The following is an 18,133-nucleotide window of genomic DNA, read 5'->3' as shown; positions in this document are numbered from 1 at the left end:
ACATTCTAGGAGCTGGTGTTTTTGGTTAAATTTTGGCTTCTCTTGTACAGGGTGGATTTCTTAAATCTTGTGGTGCCTAGCTATAATGGTGCCACTAGGAATCTCTACCTCCTTTGTTCCAAAATTGTCCAAATAGACAGGAATGTAAAATTTCTTCACCTGCATTTCTGCTGTTGTTAAATCGCACTTAACATGGACCTGTAATCTGTCAAGGACACCATTTTGATGGATAGGATCCACCAATACGGCTGTTCTCAGTAGTTCCCAGGATTTGACCTCAAGCCAGAGAATGCATCCCATGCTGCCGCTGACTCTAACACAGGTAGTTGTACGTAGCGCCCACGTTTGCATGGGAGGAACCTGTGGAAGTGGCCACGTTTCACAAATTTCCTGCGCCAGAATGATGTGGAAGCCGCCAAAATGGTGGGTTTCCTCACTGAGATGAACAGTTTGCATTCTGTAATCAACTACACTCTGGTAGTGGTGAAGGAAATCACTCCCAAGGATGACTTCGAAATTTCGCCTTCGTTTCCAAACTACGCCCAAGACAAAAGGGTAATAGCTGGCTCTGATTTTCAACTGAACTTGACGATACCCAGTGGGTACAATTATCTTTTCACTCAGACCATTAATGTGGTGATAGGGTGGTTTTAACACTTGTCTATCCCCATGCCCTATGAATAACACGCTAGTTTGTGCTCTCGTGTCAGTAAGTATTCTTACCTTCTTTCCTCTAATTTTACCCTTGAGTAGGATACTCGCCGCCTCATTTACAACACCAAGGCAGAGTGTATGCGTAAATTTTACATTGGGTGTGGTCTGGCAGCGTGACTTGCCCCTCGACCATTTCCCAGCTGTCTTTGGGGTCGGGGTGGATTGTTGGTGAATTGCTCCCTCTGTTGCTTGTACGAGGGGCCCCCGTTTCCCGAGTTATGCGGGCAGTTTTTACTCATGTGCCCTATGATTCCACACTGAGAGCAATAAGGTAAACGGCACTCACTGCATGGCAGCAAGGCTTGCCTTTCAGGAGCGTTGGCATGCCTACTTGTAATTGAAATTTGGATGCGGCTGTTCGTCCAGGTGCACCGAACTGAAAACAAAATGTGCTACCTCCTCCTGCATCATCACAAGTCGTGTGGCCTCCCGTCCCACATATGGCTCAAAGATATTCAACACAACATTTTATTGCCCTTCATGGCATGCCATTCTGGGCTTAGATTTCAGCAAGATAATATCCCGCACACGGTGAGAATTTTTACTACTTGTCGTCGTATAAATATGTCAATCAAGTGAGCTTCTGCTTGCTCGATTAACACTTCATTATGTGCAGGATCTGAACCCAGTGCGTAAGTGCAGCAAACCACAGCGTGGATTTGGTCACAGCAAGCCACAGTGCAGATTTGGTCAGCAAATGCCTCTATGTCCTTCCCTTGCTTCTGGCAGAGGATGGATAAATTATCCCTGGGATAGCGGGTGTCACATCGGTCTGAATACCTTTCTTTCAACCCAGCTTCTAACATTATGAAAGAGGTGCTGTCCTTAAAGGTGTGCACTGATTCAATATAGGTATGGGAGTCACCTGACAATTTAAAGTGGAGTACATTCACCAAGAATCGTCTAGCCAAGCACAAGTGCGGCCTACATCTCGGATGGTTTGCAAAAAGGACTTTATCTGTTCATTGGGTTTTCCTGGAAAATGTCAGGATAAAGTTGACTGCAGGGAAACTGTTAGCCAAGGTGGCAATTTGCAGCTGGGGTACTATGCTACTGGAGGTGCTTGCAGCCATCATTTGCAGTGTAGCAGGGTGTGTTTCTGGCACACTTAAACTGGCAGACTGTGTTTGAGCCAGTTTTTGGCATTATTCCATTAATTCTATCTTCTGTAATAGTAATTTGTTGATTTCTACTTGGAGGGCAGCTACTGGGTCTCCCCGTAGGTGGGGAGTTGTCTTTGCCAGTGGCGGTACTATGGGTTTGAGGCATGGTTAAAGTGCTAGGGCACCTAGTGCTCACTGGAAACTTTACAATTGGAGCACAGAAAGAAAGAAAGGGCCTATATTGGATGGCACAACAGCATAGCTGACAGCATGGAGGCAGCGGCATAGATAAATGAAGCAACAAACTTACAGAAGTTGCAGCAGTGGTGCGTTGGGTGACAGCAGCTGGAAATGGCGGTGGTGTTGAGGGTAGCGGTGTCGACGGTGGGGTATCGTGTGTCAGCTAGCCGGCTGGAACATGTGTCCGTACCACAGCGTGGTGCAGAAGGCGGCTTCCTGCAGCGTAGCGTGGCCCCGGACTGCCTGGGGCACCTGGTGGTGACATGCGGCGAGGCAACCAGCCATGTGGCCTGGTGTTCCATGCTGCAGCTGCTTGGAAAAAAAAACGCTGAATGGTGGAACTCTGCGTGGCGATGCCACAAGTGTGTGCGCTAATTATCGCACGGTGCATCTGGCACATCAAGCACGAAGTACTGTTGGCAGCTTCAGTAGGTACGGCTGGTTAAACTTCAAATGAGATGGGCCTAACGGTGAGCCATCCTGCTCCTGACAGTGGTTGTTAATGCATCAGGATTAACCAGGAGGGGAAAGCTGTAGGCACCCGTAAAGAAAACATATTTTCATATGCATGAAAGTTTAATGCTATAAACAGGCAGGCCTAAAGAAGCTACAGGGTCTGAATGGGCTACCACCCAAGAGGGCAGGAGAGGAGGGGGTCTGGTCGGCTTGGAAGCTGCCAGCAGAAGAGAGTGTACGAAGTGTCTGCTCCCGGCAGCTGGCCGTGGATCCACCCCCACTTGACCACCTCCAAGCCTCCCTATTGTTTGGGCAGATTGTAAGACACACAGTTCAGTAGTGTTACCTCATCAGCATCATGTGAGTTTAGCTATTGATGGTTCAACACGTGAGTTTCAGGGTGGTTCTATCCGGTTTTGGGCAACGTGACTGAGACGCTGCAACTTAACATCAGGCAGAAGGCACTGGCAGACATCAAGTGAAAAATAAAAATCAAATTTTTATACTAGTAAACCCAAGAAAGGAAATATAAAGATATAATTGGAAAATGGAGTCCACATAAATTTACAAACAAAAATGGTCAAAGACTTCTAGAACTCTGCAGAGAACACAACCTTATATCTAAATCAACATACTTTAAGAGGAAGCCAAGTAAACTTAAAACATGGAAACATCCAGACTGGAGAAAGGGGGAGTGGCAGACCATGTCTGTATGGACAAAAATTTTCATAAGGAGATCCACAATGTTAAAGTACTGAGAGGAGTAGACACAGGCTGAGACCATTATATAGTTAAAATTAAAATCAAATTCACTCCGTTATAGAAGAGGACCAGAAAAACTAATAAAATAAAAAGGAGGTTTGACCAACATCAGCTAATTAAATATAATAAATACCAACAAATAACACAAACCACAAATTAACAGATGATCTAGAACAACTAGTGCCTAATCTTAAAAAAGAAGCAGAGAATCTAGCTCCCTTGAACCCCCAAAGGAAACATGCATGGTGGACATCAGAATGTGATAAATTCCATGAAGATAGACACCAAGCATGGTTAAGGTTTCAAACACATAAAACTGAAGATAATGTGATTAACCTAAAAAATGAAAGAAAAAAATCACAAGAAATATTAGAAGAATCAAGAGAGGATTCCATAAAGATATTATAAACTGTATAGAAGATAATTATCATAAAACCAACTCCAGGAACTACTATAAAATGTTTGGGAAACAACTACAACAATATGAGGCCCCTGCACTAATACTGAAAGATGAAGATGGAAGAATGACACACAGTAACAAGGAAAATGCAGAAATCATGGCAAAAGCATTTAACAAACTTCTGAATTGCAAGGAACCCAAAGAGCCCTTACAAATCAACATAAATACCCCAATAAAAACCAAACCTAACAAACTAGACCCTCCAACTTTCCAAGGAGTAGAAAAAATTCTTAAAGAACAAAAAAATTATGAGGCATGTGGAGAAGATCAGGTTTTTGTTGAAATGTGGAAATATGCAAGTGACACAGTCAAGACCTCCTTACACATGGCTCTAACAAAAATGTAGGTAACAGAACGATTCCCTGAACATTGGACCACAGCTATCATCCATCCACTACACAAAAAGGGAGATAAGAGCAACCCAGACAACTACAGAGGAATCTCTCTCCTAGATTGCACATACAAAATTCTATCCAAGATCCTATATGAAACAATCTAAGAGCAATTACAACAGGAGTTAGGGGAATATCAGGGAGGTTTCAGACCATGGAGAAGCTGTGCAGAGCAGATAATTAGTTTAAAATTGATTATGGCATACTACAAGAAACGGAACAAACCTCTGGCAATAACATTTGTAGATTTTAAGAAGGCATATGACTGTCTCCACAGACCTTCAGTATTAAAAATTTTAAGAAATCTAGGACTCGATCAAAAACTAATTAAAATAATACAACTCACTCTAACCAACACCAAATCAAAAGTGAAGTTTAGAGGAGAAATTTCAGAACCATTCCACATAAAAACAGGCTTAAGACAAGGTGACTGCCTGTCACCATTACTGTTCAACTGTGCACTGGAATATATAATGAGAGAATGGTACAAGGACAATCCAAAGATGATAAGAATTGGAAGTGCAAAAGATGATATTAGCTTAAACTGCTTGGGATTCACTGATGATCTTGCTCTCCTAGCCAACACCGTTCAAGAAGCCAGGCAACAAGTGAAATTACTACAAGAAATAGCAGAGAAAGTTGGCCTTAGAATATCATTTGAAAAAACGGAGATTATGCTAACTGATCCACCACTTCCAAACAAAATTACAATAGGAGAACAGGAAATCAAAATTGTTGATAAATTTAAATATTTAGGCAAAATAATAACATACAATCTAAATGAGAAGCCATCATGGCAGAATAGATTAAAAAAACTGAAGTACGCAAATTACATTACCAAAACTACATACAACAAAAAAAACCTATCTATAGATGCAAAATTAAAACACTATAAAACAGTTACACAACCAGAAATAACGTATGCAGCTGAAACTATCTTCAAAACAACTAATACAGCAGAAATTGACAGAATACTAAAAATAGAAAGAAGAATAATTAGGACATGTATAAATAAACAGTATAAAATAAATGGACATTGGAGTATAGCATCAAATGACACGGTATATAAGAAAATAGAACCAGTCATGTACACTATCAGGAAGAAACACATCTCATTCTTTGGACATCTGATGAGAACTCCAGAAAACAGAATTAGTAAAAAAATAATCCAAAAATTGTGGAATAGCAAGAGCGACATCAAATGGATCACAGAAATTAAGGAAGATATAAAAGAACTGCAAATTACAGTAGATGATCTAAAAAACAAGACAGAAAAAACTAGAATACTGCAAGACCCACAAACCAGACTACAAATGAAAATCAATAAAAGGAGTACAGGAAGAGTGGTCTCAGATGAAGAAAGAAAGAAAATATCTGAAAGAATGAAGAAATATTTGGCAGACAGAAGAGCAAAACACTTTTCATATAAGAATAGACTCTAATAATTATATTACCTAAATATCATATTAAGTTATTGTTGAGCCAAATTGTATCCCTGTGTAACAACTTATTTACAACTTTGTATTTTTGACTAGAGTGGTCCAATGAAGGCCATAAAATAAATAATAATAATAAACCCATTCAGTAACGGCCCCCACTGTACACAACTAATGAGGAGATAGTAAAAAACTAGACAGAGAAAGTAAATGAAGAAAACCAATAAGCTTCTTTTAAGATAGATATGAACAGATGAACACACAGAAAAGTTGGTGTGGGAATGACAGGACAGTCCATAAGCACCAGTATCACCAAACATAACTGTCATTGTAAGCTGGAACAGGTGGATAAAACAACTTTTGTGGAACATGCACTGTGCGAGACTGAGCACATAATAAAACCTGCTGACACAGGAGTTCACTCTGTGGAAAAAAACTGTCATGCTCACATGTTCAAGAAGGCCATAGAAATCCACAAATGTGATAATAGCTTCAACTAGAATTCATAGAGCCTCTAGCTAATGACCAGGGAAAAGCCCTCAGATACTGGCATGACAGGTAAATATGATGTATGGCCATGAGCTCACCTCGAATCCAATGACAACAAGGACTTGAGCTAGTGAAATATCATAAAAATCATGAAACAAACACCAACCAGAGAACTCGAGACAGAAGGCAACAGGCAATTAGTTGACAAATGGCCTATGAAAGCCTCAAGAGATTACCTTTAAGATAGCCCTCAAAATTACAGGAACATTTAATAACTTTATTCTCTCAGTAGCAAACAAATTAAGATTCAATGCTTTCTTAGTAGACAGCCTCTGATTCCACTGAAAAGCCTTACAAAACAAGTTTGATCAAATCCAGCTTTATTTTAATGTATATAAATGTTCAAGCAGTTTTGAGGAAATCTGTAGTAAAATAATGAAATGTTTGTTCACATGAACTTAGTAATATATTGAGTGACTTATGTGATGAACCTTTTTACAGTAGTACATTTCCAGAGTCACTTAAATATGCTGTTGTCTAACTACTTCACAACAAAAGGAGACAAAACATTATAAGTAATTACCAAACCATCTCATTACCACCAATATTTTCACAAATATTTAGAAGTCTACTAGACTTTATATACTCAGTAGTAAACAGTTCGGATTCCAAAAAGGACTCTAAGCTGAACACACAGAACTAAGATTGGTCATTATATCTAAGCAGTGGGTTTTCCAATTGTAGTTCTGATTTCTATATAGTACGAATAACCAAAAGAACAGACACCATTTGTGGTCTAGCAGCCATTATGAATTAAGACACAGCCAACATCCGTAGTTCCTTTGTGTCTTAACATTTTAAACCTCTTGTATTCCATTCTTTGAGCAAACTATTTGACATACGATATACTACCATCAATAAACCAGAAAAAAACTACTGTAGGAAACATTGTGTGAGTTAGCTGATGTTTTTGACCACCTGAAGCACATCCTACCACAAAAATTAAAATATTATACATTAGATGACACAGCAGGTCCATGGTTTTTATCTTATCTGATTGGCATAAAATAATGTATATCAGTTCCATGTCACCATGTAATAACAGACACTTAGAATTTAAAGCAATAAGACATGGTGTACCACTAGGTTTACTTTTGGGTCCTCAGTTGCTTTTGATATACACTGCTGGAAAAAAAATTAGTACACCCTTTTATAGGTTTCCAATTCACTCAAGGTTTATTGCAGCAACAGTGCATATTGAACACATGAAATGACTACATTTACAGATCAATAGCACAAGTGGTTGTGAGGAATGAGATGTCAACCCTTGCTGATATTAGTACATGGTGTAGACTCCATGTGTGGCAATGCAGGTGCTGACTGTAGAATCCTCTCAATCATAAAGATGGTGAATACTTTCCTTGGATTCATTATTCCATGCCTGGTTAACCTATGCATGTAGTTCTGTAAGAGCTGTGGGTTGACAAGTCACACAAATCATTCTAATTCCATCATATCCCACATGCACTTGACTGAAAACAACGCCAGAGATTGTGCTGGCCTGGGAAATTGCAGCACATCTTGCAGAAGAAGTTGAGTTTCATGGGCAGTGTGTGGGTGAGCATTATCCTATTGAAACAACACATCACCATCACCTTCCCACTGCAAGAATGGCACAACAACAGGTCTAACAACATTCTGCCCATACTGAGCACTGCTTAGCATCCCTTCCAGAAACACCAAAGATGAAACTGACTTTTAGCTTATCACACACCAGACCATAAGGTCTGTGGTGGGGCCAATGTGTCTCCGACGAATGCGCTTTACGAGGAAGCACTCACCAAGTCTACATTCTACTCACAGACAACCATCACTCACATGTAGGCACAATCTTTTTTCATCACTGAAGACCATGGCACACCATTCCATCCTCTGATGGCACCAGTCCTGTTCTGCATGTCAATGCTGTGCCACGATTGGAAGACAGCCTAGAGGTGTGCATTCGCACAGTCCCACTGCTCATAACGCTGGTTCACAACAGTTCATAATGACCCTCTTGGCTCACAAGCCCTCTTATCTGTGTTGTGGTAGCTGTACAATCAGCCACCGCTGCTCTTACAATATGATGATCCTGGAGGATGTCTATGCTATGTGGATGTCCATAATCTCGTCTACAGGTGTGAGAATGTTCACGTGACAACTGATACTAGCGTCATTGCACAACTGATGCAGCATATCCAAATTTTATGACAGTTCATTGAAAGGACCATTTTCCACTTGAAAGGACAGAATTGGACCCTTCTAAAACTCACTCTGTTGGCTTTAGGAAGGACGAGTGCATCCCTGTTGCACGGATGCTTGCTTGCTTCACTCATTCTCATTACAATGAGTTTTCTGGCTGTGAGTGTTCCATATTACAAGGTAGACACACACAGCATTCTGGTAGCTATACCACTATATTATCTGTTGGCAGACACTGTTGCAACCATTATCAATTCATTTACTATCCAGCAGGTGGCATATGCCATCATCGGAACAAAATCAGTGTCACGTTTCATAGTGTACTAATTTTTTTTTTTCAGGCAGTGCATGTACAACATCTTGCACCCGTAGCTTCAGAAGATGCAAATTTTGTCCATCTTTCTGATGATATGAGTATAAGGAAAAAAAATTGTACCATTTTTCTTACTGAAAAGGCAGCTAATGAAATATTTCAGAATATCAGAAGATTGTTCAAGGCGGATGGATTACCATTTAATTTAGCAAGACAGAGTACATACAATATAGTACTTCTTACAAAAGTCCAAAAACTATCAAATAGGTTTCTCAAACAATGAAATACAAGAAATTCAAGATGTTAAGTTTCTGGTATTGGAAAATCCACTGTCTAGATTTAATGACTCATCTTAGTTCTGCTTTTTTTTTTGTAGTATACATGTTTACAGATAATGTAATTAAAAATTTAAGAAACTAATTTATTCTGCATCTTTTCATTCACTGTTAACTGTGGAATCAGTTTCTGGAGATACTTAACATACGGGACAGACATTTACTTTCAGAATGTAGAAGTGTGTTATAAGAATTATATCTGATGTTATTTCAAATATCATGCACTTCAGTTAGAAGATACCTTAGTTAGCTGGTAACTTCCACTCCTGTGGCACCACAGGACAGCACATTGGTCATTTGTGAACTATTTTATGAGCTTATAACTACAAGCAACTTATTTTGATTCATGGGTGTGCTTAGTAGTTTAACTGTTACATTTATTGCATGTTTGCCTATTTGCTAGGCACAGATCTGCATTTTAATAATTGTGTTGTACATAGTTCTGCTGCTTCTACTGGTTATGCCAGAAATGATTGTTTGTTTTTGTTTGAGCAGGCAGTTCGGTTGCAAGACACCATAGTTAGCTAGCAGCTTCTGTTCCTCTAGCACCACAGGAGAATGCATTGTGCATTTTTGAATTACGTTATGAACTTCCAACTATGAAGTGACTTATTTTAATTAATCTGTGTGCTTAGAAGTCTATATTTTAAGTTTATTGTGTGTTTGTGTATTTACTAAGCACAATTTCACATTTTAATAACTGTCTGGTCTATAGTTCCACAATCTTTAGTATGGATAGAGACTGTGATCACCGTGTTTGGATGCAGTCTGAGTTGGTGACCCTTTACTCATAGCTCCAGTCAGTCCACCCTTCAGTCATGTAGCTTGAGGCTGTGGCCAGTGGGATGTGGGAAGCTGGAAATGGGGATACAAGGGATGTCCAGTGCATCACACGTGTCCCTCAATTGATTCACTACTGTGGCTGCCATGATTATTACCCACGCTGAGGTTGACCCCTCAGCTGTGGTTGAGTAGCAGATTGTTCCATGGTCTGGTAGACTGCAAAAGATTTTCTGTGAGGCCTATTGAAAGGCCTTCTCAGTTTGTGTGATAACAGGTTTCAGAAACTGTCTGTTGCTTTTAAAAACACTGAGTCAGATTCAGTTGCTTGTCCCGTTTCAGAGGAAGGCTCTCAGTCTTCAAGATCTGGGCATTCTCAGAGGGTGGCATTACTGGTGCTCCAGTGTTAGATGTCTAATGGGACATGACTGCCAATGTGAGGAAGAAGTCCAGTGTACACTGTGTGCAAAACAGAGAGAGTGTGGGGCAGTAGTAGAAAACTTCTTGCATTACAAGAAAATTTAGCTGCAAAAATTTTGCTAGTAATTGTAGTGGCATGTGAGCCAATGAACCTACTAAAAGTTTTCCTGGAGATAATAATCTCCCACCCTGTTGATTTTTTCTAACTTTGTTGTGACAGTTTCGTTTCTGGAATGACAACTATGTTTAAAATAAAAATTGTAAGATGTATTCTAATGCAGAACTGTCACATGTGAACCAGAATACTAATTCAGATGTATAATATAGTGATTTTGAATAAATCTTTCCAAACAAATTTTGTTCATCAGGAGAAGGTAGAATTATATGTGAATTTTTGAATGAGCCCAACTCCAAAGAGAGTACTGAGTACATGAAAGAATTTTGTGAAAAAAAGTTCAAATACAACTTAATGTAGACAAGTCTTTTGATAAATTTACACAAACAAAAGCACTTACAAGAAGACATTGGGAAAAGTCCATTGGGTATTAGTTCATCAGTCTGAGGATTCAATGGAATAGTTTCTAAAATATGTTGATAAATTAGACAGAGCATTAGAGAAAAGTAAGAGGCAGAATTTAACCTGAGTGATTATGATGGTTGTCAACATAGGGGATTAATCCAAAATTAAAATGTTGGAAATCATTGGAGAAGGAATGCAGAAAATTGTAGAAATAAATATCAGGGGGTTGAAACAGTAGACTTTTAGAGTCCAATGATAGGAATAGAAATGGGAATACAGAATTTTAAAATAGGATTAGACCGTCAGAATTGAACAACAGACCCATTATAACTAAGGCTACCCATCAAAGGCTCCTTTAGATAGAACTACAGGGGAACACACTAGATGAGGAAAATCTATTTTGATTGGAAAATCTGGAAACCACTGAAAACTGATGTGCGTGATGATAAAATTAAAAAAAAAGATAATTCTAATGCAAGGATAGAGTCAGGTACAGAAAGCCTCACAGTTATAATCAATCACAGAATGAAGCTTTGAAAGCAGAAGAAATTTCTGATAATACTTTTAATGAGTATGGAATATATAATTTTTTGAGCAAAGAGAAATTAGAATTTAAAAGTAAACCTTTTGCTTCTTGTGTTGATGCTGATAGGTATAACAATCATGTACTGAGGGTGACTAAATCATTTTAATTAGTGCAATGGAAGTAATAATGAAGCTGATAATCATGATGATGAGTGAAAAGTATGGTTGATTCAGATCAACAGCCAACAAGCCAGGATACTAATAGAGAGGTACATGAGAATCACATTTGGCCTGTCAGTATCAAAATGTTGGCTAGCTCACATCAGTAAATTAGCCTACATGCCTATTTTCATTCACTGCTTTCATATAGCATCATATTTTGGGGAGAAAGTAATCATTGCACAAAAGCGTGTAGTCAGAATAATAGCTGGAGCCCACCTAAGATCACCTCGCAGGCATTTATTTAAGGAACTTGGGATATTCACAGTACCTTCGCAATTCATATATTCACTTATGAAATTTGTCATTAATAAGCCATCCCAGTTCAAAAATAACAGCAAAGTGCATAGCTACAACACTAGAAGAAAGGATGATATTCACTATTCTGGATTAAATCTCACTTTGGCACAGAAAGGGGTGAATTATGTTGCCATAAAAATCTTCGGCCATTTGCCAAATAGTATTAAAAGTCTGACAGATAGCCAACCAACATTTAAAAGCAAATTAAAAGAATTTCTGAATGACAACTCCTTCTACTCAATAGATGAGTTCTTAGATATGAAATAGTAACTGTAAAAAATTAATTAATCAATTAATTATTTTGTGTAAAGAAAACTAATGTTAAAGTGACATGTTCCACATCATTATGAAATGTCGTATTCATGATCTACTGAACAAGGATTAATGTATGTATGTATGTATGTATGTATGCTCTGGTGGGATATGCAAGGATATGAAGAAACACTAACACATGAGCTTTTAAGAGTACATAGTTTCAAATAATATTGTAATGGTAATGACAACAAAGTTAAAGGTTATTTAAAAGAAGTTTGTGACAAGGTGGATCTAGGCAGGTGGGAGGAAAATAAAGTTAACTTAGAGAAGGGGGATTTGTTATGCCTGTGAGTAATATGTAAACTGAAAAAGAAGCACTCATGGTGAAGGATGAAATGAAAAAAATAGGTTTCAATGAAATTCAAGGAGGTCAATTAATGAAGAAGATATAGGATGTCCTTACATTTTTATACAAACTGACAACTGGGACAGTATCTCTTTGAGTGACACTAGCAGTCCATTTTGAGAGATTTCAGATAAATTAAGAGACAAAATTAAACCCAGTCCACACTTCACTGAGATACCTATAATAGGGTTAAAATAAGGGTAATTACTGGAATATAGGTGTTACTTCAATTTTTTGGGAACACAAAATTCACTAAGTGATGGTCTGTAGTTGAGATTGTAGTTATAATGGGATTTTATGTATGAATGGATCGTAAAAGTAAGAGTAGGATTTTTTGGAGATTTTTTTTTGTACTGATGCCATAAGTGATATTCCATCTCAAACCAAATTAACTGTGATAAATTGTGCAAACAGTAATAATCAAATTGAGGAGAGTAAGCTATGAAAATGAATGGAGATATTTGAAAAAAAAAAATGATAATTACAGCATGTTGAGGAGAGACCAGCTGATGAACAGTGTCGTAGTTTGGTAGAGCAAAATTAGAGTAAGCAAGAAAGTTAAATCACAGACAGAAAGAAATTCTGAGAGAATATTTGCTGGAGTATTATGACTACAACCATATAGGCCATTTTGTATTAAACCATATGCTGGGTCATCATTTAAAAGGGAAGCTGCAGAAAAGGAAATACATAAAATGGAATTTTGTGAATAATTGAGAGAAGTTATAGTGAATATAACAGCCTACCTGTTGTTGTTTCAAGATACACTCCTGGAAATGGAAAAAAGAACACATTGACACCGATGTGTCAGACCCACCATACTTGCTCCGGACACTGCGAGAGGGCTGTACAAGCAATGATCACACGCACGGCACAGCGGACACACCAGGAACCGCGGTGTTGGCCGTCGAATGGCGCTAGCTGCGCAGCATTTGTGCACCGCCGCCGTCAGTGTCAGCCAGTTTGCTGTGGCATACGGAGCTCCATCGCAGTCTTTAACACTGGTAGCATGCCGCGACAGCGTGGACGTGAACCGTATGTGCAGTTGACGGACTTTGAGCGAGGGCATATAGTGGGCATGCGGGAGGCCGGGTGGACGTACCACCGAATTGCTCAACATGTGGGGCGTGAGGTCTCCACAGTACATCGATGTTGTCGCCAGTGGTCGGCGGAAGGTGCACGTGCCCGTCGACCTGGGACCGGACCGGAGCGACGCACGGATGCACGCCAAGACCGTAGGATCCTACGCAGTGCCATAGGGGACCGCACCACCACTTCCCAGCAAATTAGGGACACTGTTGCTCCTGGGGTATCGGCGAGGACCATTCGCAACCGTCTCCATGAAGCTGGGCTACGGTCCCGCACACCGTTAGGCCGTCTTCCGCTCACGCCCCAACATCGTTCAGCCCGCCTCCAGTGGTGTCGCGACAGGCGTGAATGGAGGGACGAATGGAGACGTGTCGTCTTCAGCGATGAGAGTCGCTTCTGCCTTGGTGCCAATGATGGTCGTATGCGTGTTTAGTGCCGTGCAGGTGAGCGCCACAATCAGGACTGCATACGACTGAGGCACACAGGGCCAACACCCAGCATCATGGTGTGGGGAGCGATCTCCTACACTGGCCGTACACCACTGGTGATCGTCGAGGGGACACTGAATAGTGCACGGTACATCCAAACCATCATCGAACCCATCGTTCTACCATTCCTAGACCGGCAAGGGAACTTGCTGTTCCAACAGGACAATGCACGTCCACATGTATCCCGTGCCACCCAATGTGCTCTAGAAGGTGTAAGTCAACTACCCTGGCCAGCAAGATCTCCGGATCTGTCCCCCATTGAGCATGTTTGGTACTGGATGAAGCGTCGTCTCACGCGGTCTGCACGTCCAGTACGAACGTTGGTCCAACCGAGGCGCCAGGTGGAAATGGCATGGCAAGCCGTTCCACAGGACTACATCCAGCATCTCTACGATCGTCTCCATGGGAGAATAGCAGCCTGCATTGCTGCGAAAGGTGGATATACACTGTACTAGTGCCGACATTGTGCATGCTCTGTTGCCTGTGTCTATGTGCCTGTGGTTCTGTCAGTGTGAACATGTGATGTATCTGACCCCAGGAATGTGTCAATAAAGTTTCCCCTTCCTGGGACAATGAATTCACGGTGTTCTTATTTCAATTTCCAGGAGTGTATGATGGTGTGGTGGGAAGGGGGGTGGGTGTGGTGGGTAAATCTAGTTCTGGAACTGACATGTTTAAACAATTTTTTAGGAAGGGAAAGGAACCATCCTGAATATACAAGGTTTCTCTCCTAAGAGCCATCAGGCATATTTGCAATTTCATTTTTGCACTGTGTAGCTAGAGTCAACCCAAACAATTACTGCTTCTCACGCCTTTCATGCCGCACCCAGTGTCAAAAGAAAGTGGCAGTTTGTTTCCCATTTCAGTGAAAATAATTTTTAAATCAATATTTTGCATTCCCATTCAATAGAGCACTCATAAATTAGCCTAGTCTGATATTTGTTTTATCAATATGTATTGACAGGGACACTAAAATGTGAAGAACAAAAAGCAATCCAGCAGCAACTCAGTAGCACTGCATTCTTGGAGGTAGTGATCAGAGCAAGCCACAGCAGTGCTGTTGCTGTTGGAGTACTGGTTATTCTAGGAATTGTACTGTGCCTGTTAATTCATATCAATAAAACAAATCTGGTACTAGATTAATCTTGACCTCTCTAACAAACGGGCACATAAAATTCCAATTCAAAAATAATTTTCATTGTAATGGGAGACAAACTGATGCTTTCCATTGCATGAAAGATGTGGTGAGCAGTATTTGTTTGGACTGACTCCAGCTACGCAATGCAAGAATGAAACTGCAAATATCTTCTGTATAGATGAGTAACTGCATAAATCTGAACATATTAAATTCATGACCAGTTCGGATCTCACTTCTGGATTTCATTAAACTCCTCTTGAACAAAACTTTAGAAAATACGCTGTATTTTTTTATGGGGGCAGGTGCTGTCAGTACTTGGTTCTCCCTTTTAGTCTTAATTTTCTAACTTATGACGTATGATCCTTTCTTAAATTTGATGATAATTTTGTCAGTTGAAAAAGCTTTAAATTTAAATATATAAACAACTTCAGTTTCAAATTTGCTCTCTTTTTATCAAAACTAATGTATCTATCTTCATTGTTATGTATCAAATCAATTTCTTTTTCCTCACAACTGAGTTCCCCTATGGACAAATCAGTATCATATCCCAAGAGTTTATGTATATAAGCTAGTGAAAAACATGGATGTTTCAGCTGTAAATTACACTTATTAGATAACAGATTTATATACTTCCAATTAAATGATGATGAGGATGTACTTTTTGTTTTCTTGTGAATAATGACTTCTACATAATGAACATATTTTTGTAATTTTTTATGTATTGATTGTTCTTGGAATGTTAATGATTTCATTTCTTCAATTTCAGAATATGAACTTCCAATTTCTTCAACTTCTTTTTACTTACATTCAATAAATTTTTATGACAATTTGGTCCTCTCTATGCATTTATATTATATCAATTCATATGTTTAATGTAATAACAGAAACCTCTTGGTTCACGTTTTTGATATTTGGCTGTATATGACTTTTCTGGATCAGACTCACTGTTATCCATTTTTAAAAAGTAAACTTCCAAAATCAGCATAAGAACAAAAGAAACTTTCATTGTATATTGATAATTTTTAAAAGTTATATATGAATATTTCTCTGGTAATTCAACTTTTTGAGGCATATTTACTAAACAGTTTGGAATATGGCTATCTAATTTTTCTTTATTGTTAAAAGGTAATGAACACATACCACAAATAAATTTCATTTCTTTATGTTTTTAGATCTGATCAATAATGAGTTCAACATTTTCGTACTTTGTAACTGCCTCTACATTTTTATCTACAGGATATAATACTGGTTTTATTGGCAAAAGAAAATATTTTTGATCATAATTTTGAACATTAGCAGAAGCTTTTTTATATTTTCGGGTAATTTGATGTAAGATGAACCTCTTAATTCAATATATTTATTATTCGCTAACTGTAATACAATAACATGATCCAGACTCCAAGCAGATCCTTGGGTTTGAAATTCAGACATTCATCATGTAAATTCTTTTTTCCAATTTCATAACATTTAGTCAAATCTATTTCATTCGTTGTTATATAATTATGTGTTGCAATTTAATATCCATTGTCTCTTCAAAATCTGATTATTTCATCATATAATCACAAAAATTACAAAATTGACTTTCAAACCATTATGTAATTTTAAATTTTCCTTCACTGTTTCCATAATTTCTCATTTTGATATGTAAAAAAAATGGGACCAAGCAAGTTTGGATTGTTTTCTAAATTTATAATATATAACCTGTTTCCAAATGCTTTACTAACTAGATGTTAATTAACTGTTTCTTTATTTTTCATTTCTCTAATAAATTAGTACAAAATGGAAATATTTCTTTCAAATGTTTATTTTCATCATTCTTAACAAATTATCATCATTTCAGGTTCAAAATCAGGCAAATGTCTTGACATAATTAACTTCATATTAAGATGTTTAATAATAAACGCAATTAAAAATTCTTTGCTAAAATTACTGTGTCCTTGTACCTAGTAAATTTACAATTTTACAATAATCATGAAGATTAATGACATTCAACTGCCACAATTTTGTCTCCATTTATAAGAAAAATAAGTTTAATAAAGAAAATGAAAATTAATTACTACAGAAAATTCAGGTAAAATGTACAAATTAGCGCAAAGTTAGCAAAATTTAAAAACTACAAAATAAAAAGAATTAAGAAATTATTAAAACTTAAATGAATATATGATAAATGTAGGGAGTTCAAATTGAAGATAAATTTAACTGTGTTCAAGATGAATGCAGTTTATTCAAAGTTAAGAAAATAAACTACATTCAAGATAAAGACAGATTTTTAGTTGGGTTGAAGCACATTTTTTTATCGACAGAATTTTTATTTCCGACAAATTATTCTGTACATTTTTTACATTTACCTCAATGTTTATCTTCACATGGCATTTTGATAAAAACAAGTGCAATTTTAAATTATTTTACAATTAATACATGTTTACATCCAGTTTGTTTTCATCATTCTCATTATATGTCAACAACAGTAATATTTTCAAATATATCTTCAAATATTCATCACTTTAATTTCATTTTAAATTATTCTTATAAAAATATGCAGAAATGTTTTTTTTTTCACAAACAATAAATACTTGAAAAAGAGATGAAAATGAGCTATAAAACGGTTAAAATATTCAGAAAAATGGTTAAAATGCACTAAAACAATGGCGATTGTTATTCGTTCATGTCGATTTCACATTTTTTGTTACCAAAATCTGATATTAGACAAATTTGTGTTTTTTCATGAACTTTTAGATCTTTTTTGTGAAATTTACCTGAAATTTGGTGGGTTTTCAAAATTTGTGCTGAAAGAGCCGAAATAGACCAGAAACCCCAAAGATATCTACTGATACACATTCACAAATGTTTATTAAATGTTTTGGACATCGTTTTTCTTCTATACATAGCTTTCTACTACAGCATCTTTCCCCCAGATTTCGTTAATTCTTTTCTCTGTATTGATACTGTATTCTTTCTGGCACGGAGGGGGTGGGGGGGGGGGGAGGATGGGACAAGGGTGTCATCTCACAGCACAGAACTGCTGTGCACCTGGTGGCAGGATACCCCTTGG

This window comes from Schistocerca cancellata, chromosome 4 (assembly GCF_023864275.1).
Source record: "Schistocerca cancellata isolate TAMUIC-IGC-003103 chromosome 4, iqSchCanc2.1, whole genome shotgun sequence".
NCBI classification, from domain to species: domain Eukaryota; kingdom Metazoa; phylum Arthropoda; class Insecta; order Orthoptera; family Acrididae; genus Schistocerca; species Schistocerca cancellata.
This window is presented reverse-complemented; position numbering follows the sequence as displayed.